This window comes from Mus musculus, chromosome 5 (genome assembly GCF_000001635.26).
Source record: "Mus musculus strain C57BL/6J chromosome 5, GRCm38.p6 C57BL/6J".
NCBI classification, from domain to species: domain Eukaryota; kingdom Metazoa; phylum Chordata; class Mammalia; order Rodentia; family Muridae; genus Mus; species Mus musculus.
In genome coordinates, this window is record NC_000071.6 from 28113490 (window position 1) to 28124324 (window position 10835).

At 47.2% G+C, this 10835-nt stretch overlaps 2 long non-coding RNA genes across 3 annotated transcripts in view; one reads left to right on the forward strand and one right to left on the reverse strand.

The window, feature by feature from the left end:
• Gm35223 overlaps positions 1-10426 on the reverse strand; it is a 117974-nt gene extending 107548 nt beyond the window's left edge. The window contains exon 1 of the long non-coding RNA XR_880905.2: positions 10003-10426. This is a non-coding gene — a long non-coding RNA (predicted gene, 35223). The remainder of the gene's footprint in view (positions 1-10002) is intronic.
• On the forward strand, positions 3976-8163 carry Gm35055. Of its 2 annotated transcripts, none has more exons than XR_389791.3 (3): positions 3976-4343; positions 6238-6314; positions 7639-8163. It is a non-coding gene; the product is annotated as a predicted gene, 35055 (long non-coding RNA). The 2 variants fall into 2 exon arrangements; XR_389790.3 differs by lacking the exon at positions 3976-4343 and adding an exon at positions 4648-5196.
• Positions 10427-10835: the final 409 nt, after the last annotated feature.

Here is a 10835-nt window from a genome sequence, read left to right on the forward strand (position 1 = left end):
TCCTCATAGCAGAAGTCTAGAGAGTTGGCCCCATTTCTCCTAGATAACTCTACAGCTCACAGCCTTAATGAATGGTTCTGGAACTCAAACAGACACTGTGGTTGCTTTCTATAGTTCTAAAATCTATCATAGTGCCAACAGTATTCTGGAAACTCCTCCCTTTAGTGGCAAAGCCAGAGAAACCTATTTTGAAAGAGTCCAACAAAGAGCTGATGCCCAAGGTCAAATAGACCTATAAGCAGAGCCTTGGGCATCTGGGTGAGACTGGAGCCTGAAGACTGGATCCTATAGTTCAAGGGATGTATGCTCAGTTTGAGCTTCACTCTGATTTTCATTTTCCAAGAGAGCACCTAGGAGGGCTCCACAGGTTTTGCCATCCATCTGGGCACAGTGAAGGGCTCTACAGGCTCTGATGCCAGGGCTCCAGGGTGACTGTAGCCAGGTTAGACACAATGCAGGGTTTCACGGGATCTTAGGACTACACATAGAAACAGAAAGAGAACAGTGGAGGTTGGATCTCTAGAGGTGTGTCTCCTCAAGTGACAGCCTTTCACAGTCATGCTGCCACAGGAACAGTGTACCTTGTTCTCCTATGACATACAATGGAGATGATAGACATACCTGAAATCTCCCATGTAAAGTGCTACAAAGGCCCCTGAGCTGGAGAAGTCCCTAGGTAAAGGTAAGTCACAGCTATCAAAGCTGCTGCTAGTTCCATGTTCCACACCCACTGTCCATACCGCTTCTTGGAGGCCACCAGACAAGTTTGTTCATCCAACTCCCAGAGTCCCTAGACTGGATATGTTTTGCTAGAGTTCTGCAAGAATCCAGCAGGCTCAAGAGAACAGCTTGGGAGCCCAGCAGGACACTACTCTGCACCTGAGAACAGAGTCACAGGATGTGAAGGAAAAGGAAATGGAGCTATCTGATGGGTGGTCATTGCCACGGAGATAAAGAACAAAATCTGCTTTGAATTTCCTGACTCCCCGTGTAGAGATGATGAAACAAGCAAGCCCAGAGGATAGATTCCACACCTCCATCTTTGTCCAGCACCAACAAACTGTACTGGGATGCTTGTGTGCCAGTTAGCTTGGGTGCTGGATGTTGGTCCCTTTGAATACCTTAGGGGGTGAGGGGACAGACAACAGGAAGAAGTGGGGCTTAGAACAACTTTTCCCGGAAGTCAAAAGCATGTGCTATTGTGGGACTCAAGGCTTCTACATGCCCTGATTTCCTGAGCTGAAAGGGTGTTGGTCTCCCTCTGTCTCTCTCTCTCCTTTCTTCTCTCTCTCTCTTACTCTCTCTCTCTCTCTCCCCCTCCCTCCCTCCCTCCCTGTGACTCCAGTCTTCTGGAGGACAGGAAATTTTAGAATAAAGAAAGCCTGTGGTCCTCAGAAAATCAAATAACCCCCTTAAAAAATGGGGCTCAGAACTGAACAAAGAATTCTCACCTGAGGAATACCGAATGGCAGAGAAGCACCTGAAAAAATGTTCAACATCCTTAATCATCAGGGAAATGCAAATCAAAACAACCCTGAGATTCCACCTCACACCAGTGAGAATGGCTAAGATCAAAAATTCAGGTGACAGCAGATGCTGGCGAGGATGTGGAGAAAGAGGAACACTCCTCCATTGTTGGTGGGATTGCAGGCTTGTACAACCACTCTGGAAATCAGTCTGGCGGTTCCTCAGAAAATTGGACATAGTACTACCGGAGGATCCAGCAATACCTCTCCTGGGCATATATCCAGAAGAAGCCCCAACTGGTAAGAAGGACACATGCTCCACTATGTTCATAGCAGCCTTATTTATAATAGCCAGAAACTGGAAAGAACCCAGATGCCCCTCAACAGAGGAATGGATACAGAAAATGTGGTACATCTACACAATGGAGTACTACTCAGCTATTAAAAAGAATGAATTTATGAAATTCCTAGCCAAATGGATGGACCTGGAGAGCATCATCCTGAGTGAGGTAACACAATCACAAAGGAACTCACACAATATGTACTCACTGATAAGTGGATACTAGCCCAAAACCTAGGATACCCACGATATAAGATACAATTTCCTAAACACATGAAACTCAAGAAAAATGAAGACTGAAGTGTGGACACTATGCCCCTCCTTAGAAGTGGGAACAAAACACCCATGGAAGGAGTTACAGAAACAAAGTTTGGAGCTGAGATGAAAGGATGGACCATGTAGAGACTGCCATATCCAGGGATCCACCCCATAATCAGCATCCAAACGCTGACACCATTGCATATACTAGCAAGATTTTATCGAAAGGACCCAGATGTAGCTGTCTCTTGTGAGACTATGCCGGGGCCTAGCAAACACAGAAGTGGATGCTCACAGTCAGCTAATGGATGGATCACAGGGCTCCCAATGGAGGAGCTAGAGAAAGTACCCAAGGAGCTAAAGGGATCTTCAACCCTATAGGTGGAACAACATTATGAACTAACCAGTACCCCTGAGCTCTTGACTCTAGCTGCATATGTATCAAAAGATGGCCTAGTCGGCCATCACTGGAAAGAGAGGCCCATTGGACACGCAGACTTTGTGTGCCCCGGTACAGGGGAACGCCAGGGCCAAAGGGGGGGAGTGGGTGGGTAGGGGAGTGGGGGTGGGTGGGTAAGGGGGACTTTTGGTATAGCATTGGAAATGTAAATGAGCTAAATACCTAATAAAAAATGGAAAAAAAAAAAAAAAAAAAGAAAGCCTGTGGTCAGTTTTACCAGAGGTCTCCAAACTTCCAAGTGTCTACCTACCTTCACAACCACATACCCATAGGTTCTGATGGACTCTGCCAACATCTTTGGGACCTACTGCGGGGCATTTTAAGAAGAAGGTGTGCCTGACACTGACCTTGGTAGGAGTTTACAGACTAGAGTAGAAGGATGGCTGTGAGTGCCCATGAGAAAGAGGGAGGAGCACTGTGGGTCCCTCAGAAAAACCTACAGCCAGTTTCTGTCCAGAGAGGGAAGGTGGTAGGGGCAGGGCTACATTGTCCTGGTCTTTGTGCCCTCCACACAGCCTTAGACAGGGCCCTGTCCCCTCCCCTTGCTCTAGCTGGTGCTTTCTAAACAGGGTTTACTGTGCATTCCCTGATGTTCAAGGTGTGTTGCTGAGGACGCCAGGGGCTTTTGGGGTGCTATCTTCTATTGAGATGCATATGAGAATCCTGCTCCCACTTCTACCACACAAAGACTGCAAACCTGGTCAGAGGGGAGTGGGGAGAAAGAGAGAAGGGAGATAGGGAGACAGACAGAAAGACTGAGAAGCAGAGCTACTCGCCCCCCACCCCCAGAGCTGGCAACTTAGGCATGACTCCCCTTGTCTGTATCTGCCCTCCACCCCAGTCAGTTTCAGCTAAGGTGGAAGCCCAGAAACTCCTGCCCACTGGGTGTCCTAAAGCTGAACCCCCTCGCTGCCCACACCTGACCCATATTCACATCCATCAGGCCCCACCACAAGTTACTGCCACAGGCTGCTCTTAGGGCTACTAGGATGCCTGCACCTTCAATAGTGTGGTGTTGGTTGTGGTGCTTTGATTGTTTTGTTTTGTTTTGTTTTGTTTTTCAGGCTGGACTCCACCCATAAAAGAAACACAGACTGGTAAATGGTTTGTTCTACTAAAAAGCCAAGGGCGTTGGGAGCAAGAGCCTTCGTCCATAAAAAAGCGGGACTATTGTGTTACCGTACAATTGCCATACTATTGTGGCCTGCTCACTAAAGCAATCAACAATTTGGCCATTTCCTAGCTCACTACAAAATCAGCACCCCAGCTTTCAGAACTCAGGCACCAAAGGATGGTAGCCCCTCTGCAGATTTGCCCACTCTTGCCGGCAGTTCCACATAGTAATCACAACGAAAACACAGACTCTCACTTTCTTCCTTCTCATCAAGGGGCCCCTGTGACCAGCTACCCTGCCCTCTGAAGACAGTGCCTCCCCGGCTGCCTATGCTCCTGGCAACCAAGCCTTGACGTCCACAGGCTTGGATTCAACCACTCTGCTTCCTCTCGTGCATTCCAACCCTCTGAATACAACTCATTTATTTATGTTTTTAATGTAGTGAATGGGCAGCTAAATGAATTGCGATTTGTATTTTTATGGTTAATTTGAAATCTCGCTCTTGTTGGCTAATCCTGTTAGTTAATGGCAAAACAGAGAGAAACTGTTGCCCTTGTCGAGATTCTAACAGGCATTTGATGTTAAATTACAATTGGCCAGAACAAAAGAAGAAGCCGGATTTCTTGGCCCAGCGGCCTGGAGACCAGATGAAAAGATCCCATAGCCCACTCAATCCTCACCACGATGCCCATCCACCTCGAATTGGTAAGGCCCATTCGGGCACCCCAGCCCAGCTTGTGAAGGTCCCTGGTGCTCAGCCTTAAAGGGGTGCAGAGCTTTTCTGAGACCAGGGGCAGAGAGGCAAGCCTCCCCATCCTTTTCCAGTCCTTCCTTTGGGAAGCCATCTGGGGAGTAAGATGTCCCTTCTTATTCCTGGACCCCAGATTCCCGCTAGCCAAGGAGACCGTTGTGGTGTATCCAGACCATGCTAGCGGGTTTAGGAAGATGGTGGGGACATCCCTGTATCTCCATATGAGCCTGTAAGCTGCGAAAGGAGCAGCGGGCTCTTTCAGCTACCTGTGCATGGAAAGGAGGGTTCCCGTTCGCTAGGCGCGCAAGTGAGAGGCAGAACGGGAGTGTGCGCCAAGGTGTGTTTGCTTGTTGTCGCCGGTGCAGTGTTTCTTGTCCCTAGCGCCAGCTTCGCGCCATCCCAGTGAGTTTGATTGAAATGCGACCTCAGGAAAGTGTGGAACCGGGAAGAGGGTGCTAGGCGGGAGGGAAGAGGGACGGAACCTGGAGAAAACCGGGAAGGACCGGCCAAAAGTCACCGCAGCGGCTCTGCGAGCTGCTTGGGGACTGCTATTTTGAAATGCGGCGACTGCCACTCCGGGGCGCAGGATACCAGGGTCAAGTGTCACTTCCTCTGGCGGTCAATCTCCAATATTCCTTGTAATGTTTTTAAATGGACGAATTCATTACTTGGGGACGTGTGAATGGAGAGTGTTGGAGAGCCGGCTTGATCAATAGCGTCTACTGATGGTTCATTTTTCACTGCGGAGCGAGGATCGCGGAGCTGAAGAAAGACCTAATCAATAACGCGCACCACGGACTGGAAAAGGTCATTTAGGGAAGGTGGAAAAGTTCAGGCTCCCGGTGGGCGAAGCCTAATCGCCCCCTTGGTTTTCCCTGCGACTCCCTCTACCGTTGTCCTTCTAGCACACTGCCACCAAGAGCTGGCTGCTTAAGGTCAGGTTCAAACATGCTATCCGGACAAGCCCACGCCCAGTGTCCACACTACTCCTGCGAAAACACAGGTGGATTCACCTAAAGGCCACACCTGAGCTTTTAGCAGTTTAGGGGAGAGTCATACGAACACACACACACACACACACACACACACACACACACACACACACACACACACACACACACACACACACACACACACACACACACACACACACACACACACACACACACACACACACACACACACACACACACACACACACACACACACACACACACACACACACACACACACACACACACAGGTCTTCGTAGTGTCCTGAATGAGTGCACAGGTGAATCGGTGATTGGGAAGATTGGCCAGCCAGCCCCGCTGTTGTTAACAGAAAAGGTCAAGTAAAATTAAAAGGGAAAATACCTCCAATATCCCTTGCTGTCTTGCCAATAGCCCCCTGGGTCTCCAGTAGGCAAGACTGGGCACATGAAAGGCTTGCCAGGAGCCCTCAAAGGAGGTTATTTCAAGTGGTCCAGCAAATGCAATATCCAGAGAGGGCAGGCAGTCTTAGCTGGAAATTGAAAGCTGGTTCCTGAGCCCTAATCAGAGGGGGCGGGGGGGGGGGGTGAGAGAGAGAGAGAGAGAGAGAGAGAGAGAGAGAGAGAGAGAGAAAGCATATGCTATCTACAGATTAACAAGGCTGAAGGACTTGCCTCGTGACTGGCCACATTCCTGAATTTGTTGGAAAGAAATAACCTACACACCATACCTGGCTACCTCAGCATGAGAAGGCTTTTCCTTCCAATTTTGCTGCTTGACCAAATGGAATGGTTGTTGCTCTGGTTGCATATAGTATAGCTATTGTCTCATCTCTCTCTCTCTCTCTCTCTCTCTCTCTCTCTCTCTGCTCTACAGATGCCCACAGTGTGTGGCCTTCTGGGGATTTTGAGAGCTATATGGGGCTCTGAGGAGCAGCAGGCACCATCTGAAAGGTGTGTTCAGCCAAAAGCACATATCACGAGTGTGTCTCTGTGTGTGTGAGTATAAGTTTGAGTGTGTGTAAAAGTGTGGATGTGTGCATGGGTGTGTGCGAGTGCACGGTGGTACTTTCTATGCCTCTTCAAGGAACAGAGACCAGGCTTCCTTTTGGCAGGAAAGCTACTCTAGATCTTCGGAATCACTGGCAGCCCTAGCCCCATACCCCATCTTTGCTTCCTCTGAGACAGGATAAAATGGAGAAGAAATATTGCCATTTAGTCAAAACCCAACTATTGACCTGGTTGTTCTGGATGCTGCCATCTTGCTTGGTCACCTTCTAGGTTGGCACTCCATGTAGGGTGTGTTCAGATGTGCCCAAATCTGCAATATTCACGAGACAGGCTTGACTTCAGCAGCAGGATTCACACTGTTTTGCACTGCAGAAAGTGTTTCCTTGGTGCCTGATCAGGTGGAGCATGGCAGAGATGTGATTCTCTATGTGTGTGTGTGTGTGTGTGTGTGTGTGTGTGTGTGTGTGGTGTGTGTGTGTGTGTGTGTGTGTGTGTGTAGGTTGAAATTGGTGGGGGGGGGGAGGAGGTCAATTTGCTAGTTTTGAAAGGTTCATTGAAATATGTTAATAAGATAAAATGAAAATCGTTTGCAAATTAGACCTTAAACTTTCTCACAAAAATTCATCTTTTAAAGAACAACCATTAATGGGCTTCTGTTACCAATATTTTCTATAGAGCATTTTTTTACCTGATTTGTTCTAATCGAGCTTCATGAGTGATATGTTCCTATTCAAGTGTAGCACTTTTTTTTTTTATTTACACATTTTGACATTTCTCCTGGGAGTATAGTGTGTCAGGACAAGAGGCAAGTGCCCGCCCGTTTTAGGAGCAGGTTCTTATAACAACAGCCCCATTCCTAGGAGCCTCACTCAAGCAGAAAGAATCCGTTTCTGTTCGTTAACATTTTTTGAGCCAGAAAATTAAAAACAAATATTTAACTTCCCAATTTGGAATTCAGGTGGGCATTGACGGCTAAACTTTTGCAATGCATACTCAATGAACTAAACACAATCTTTACTAGCCAAATAAAACTCCGTTCCCATGGTTCAAAAACAAGTTAGAATACGCCAAAGAATGGATAAAATTCATGGAGAATGTCCATGGTGGGTGCTGACATGTTTGAACTTGGCCAAGAGACAGCTTTTGGACACTGCTCGATTCAGAGGCATTGATACATCTAATAAAGCTATATTTAGAACAGATAAGTGCTAAATAAACATGGACACTGACAAACTTATGGCTTTCATTTTTTTCTCTTCCAACGCAGCTTTTACAGTTCACCACAACCATGGTGGAATGACAAAGCTTCCTGAGAATGCTCTTATATGGGGCTCTCCACCTGACCACCACTTCCCCTGTGCAGGATGCCAGTTGGAAGCAGGAATTGAATCCACCAGAGTCCATCCATTGTTGTGAGCTCCTGGTTCTGGTGCTATATTCTTGTCAGTTCTCTTATTTCTCCAGTATTTCTCCTATATCTCGTCAGCACACAATTAACATCTCTGATAGTTCTCTCCCCAACAAAAAATAAATCTGTAAAATTTATCTCTAGATAAATCTCTAGAGCCAGGTACCTGAGGTTCAAGGCTGATAAGGAGCTCGGATTCCTGAATTTGGCATCCACTGAGCAGCACCTCCAGCTATCAGCTTCTCAACCAGCGAGGTCCCTGCAGAAGCATCCTCAGCTGAGTCCAGAACCTGATTTCCACTGATCATTCAAATATGGGTCCTTGTGTCATGACTACTGAACTGGAAGCTGCTAGTACCCAGGTCGATAAAGGCACAAATCCAATGGTCTTGTTAGCCGTGTCTGTGAGTTGGGCATGGGAAAGCACTCGAGCGCACACACACACACACACACACACACACACACACACACACACACACACAGGTCCAGATCAGTAAAGTAAGGCAGGAAAGTTCAAGTTCAGATAAGAGGAGCAATCCATGTATGGGTTACCCTCTCCAGCTACTCAGGCCCAGCAGCTGGAACACCAGAGCCTTCCTTTTCCAGAGAGTCCATAGCTTAAAGGTCAGGAAGAGATAGAAAAGACAGGCCTTTTTAAAGCCTTTGGAAACAACTAACTTTTAAATGAGCCTCTACTATGTAACCAGAATAGAGTTTAGACCAAAGAGGTCCTGGTCTCATCCTATTTCCTAGAAGATAACAGAGCCTAGAGCTCTGAGCCTTAGCAATATACTAAATTATCGATTAGTTTTTAAAGAGGCACCCAACCATGAATTAGCAACCCACACCATTAAAATGTGGGATCAGCAATATTTGGTTTTGCAGAGCCCATTACTTCTTACACACACACACACACACACACACACACACACACACGTCTATATTAAATATGGAAAAGAAAAAGAAATTGGAAAGAGAAACAAAATATTTGGCTCTCTCTCTCTCTCTCTCTCTCTCTCTCTCTCTCACTAACAAAATTGTTATTAACACTTTTCTCAAATCACCCAGAGAAAGCCACAGGAATGTTCTGCCCAGGAATCCTGCAGCTTCTCTTTGCCGGGCAAAGAAACACAGGCAAAACCACACTCAGTTCAAACAAACCTGTGTCTCCCACAGCAAGGAGACCGGCTGTCTGGGATCTGACAACCCTGAAGACCCTGTCTGTTGCAGCTTCCCGGGAATCTGACAGTCTTGGGGTGGGGGGTGGGGGGATCACCTATCTACATTTACAGAAAAAGACACTGAGTCTGAAAGCTAAAAGGGAATCCTCCTGCCTCTCACTTTCTCAGCAGTTCCTCAGAAGGGGAAACTTTGATCAACCTGCATTTTCTTCTCCTGTGGAGCTGAGCTTCCCACAGACCCACATTCCACTCCCAACCAGAAAGGCAAAAACATTCCATTTTAGAATGGGTTTTGTCCCTTTAGTTTTCAGCCTAGAGAAAACCTTCAGAAAGCCACAGACAGACTTGATAGCTTCCAAATGCTTTCCGAAACGTCCTTGGCTACTCGGGGAGCTAGCTACAGCCCTCTGCCCCGAAAGTTAATTGCAAACTTAAACGATTATAAATTCTCTCTTGCCTCGCCCCAAAGACATTGTGTTAATTTATAACACGCGCAAGAGCCTGATTAACAAACCCAGACTAAATTTACATGTGGCAGAAAGCAACAGATTTAGTTTTAAAATAATAAACGAAGCAGATTTTTGCCAATTCTTCTCTCCCGAGGTTTGATGATCTATGATCCCTGCTCATAAGTTTTTAAACACCCGACTCTGCCTGGATATTTTTTTAAAAAAATGAATCGATTTGTAGTCCTAGCTGCGTTTGCCTGTGGGGAAGGCGGCCGCGTTTGCAGACACCTCAGCAGCGGGAGCGGGGTGTCCTTCTATCAAAGAGTCGCCAGGGGGCAAGAAGCGTTAACAAAGGCTGCGCTTGGCGCACTTCCTTTATCTACCCGTGCGTGTCACACCGTACAGGGCGAGATGTCATTTTGCAAGGTTATAGTCTCCAATCCCACACAGCCTTCTGGCTCATCATTTACCTCTTGGGCACAAACAAACAGCCTCTTTAAATAAAACCAGAGAAGGGAAGCAGATACCTGTGTACAATTAAAATCACAAAAGCAAGCCAGAGCGTACTGAACCTTGCTGGTAATCCGACTTACCTTGCTCGTACTTCGGCCTAATCCTATTTTCTCCTCTCTCTACAATGAATCTGCAAGGCCACGTTTTTTCCTGTTCTTCCAGAGGGTAGTTACCTAGGTGGTTGGGCTGAGGGGTGCTGACCCCCAAAGTGAAGAGATGCTCGGTGGGCAGGCTTCCTGTCTGCCGGGCCTGGAGGTCCCAGTGCAGAGGCTGCTGTGCCAGACAGAAAGCAAACGAAATCACTCAAGGGAAACTTGGCTGGAGACAAAACACATTCAATTTCCTGACGACCTCGCTTTCTCTACCGAATTATTTGCTTTTACAAAGACACATTAAACAAATTAAACACCATCACCACCACCCCCAAAAGGAGTTCTCTGGCTCAGAAAATAGCTTCGCTTAAAAAGGGCGGGCATAGTAATAATAAGAAGAAATGAAAGAAAACAACACGTCAGGTCGTTAAAAGAAACTCTTTTTGACACCTCAAATCCTGGCAAATTTGTAACGTCATCCTTCGTACGCAGCTCAAACAATGGGACCCTGTGCTAATGTCAGCGACAGTCCAGAAAGCTAGCACACAGCTTATGTGGGAATATTTTCACACCTTCTCCTTCCAAACCTCAGCCCCCCCCCCCCCCCACCTCTCTCCCGGGGCTGATCCAGGTTTCAGCCTGGCCCCTCCAGATAAGTCTGGAAAAGGAGATTTGTTCTGAGGTGGGTGGGGTGAGGCGCGGCGCACAGCGGGGAAGGAGCCAAATATTGCTACCTTTGTATTTTAGGGTTTTATTTCTTTACTATCCCCCCCTCAGCTCTCACCTCCCAGTATCGTTTCTCTTTGAAATGTCATGAACTT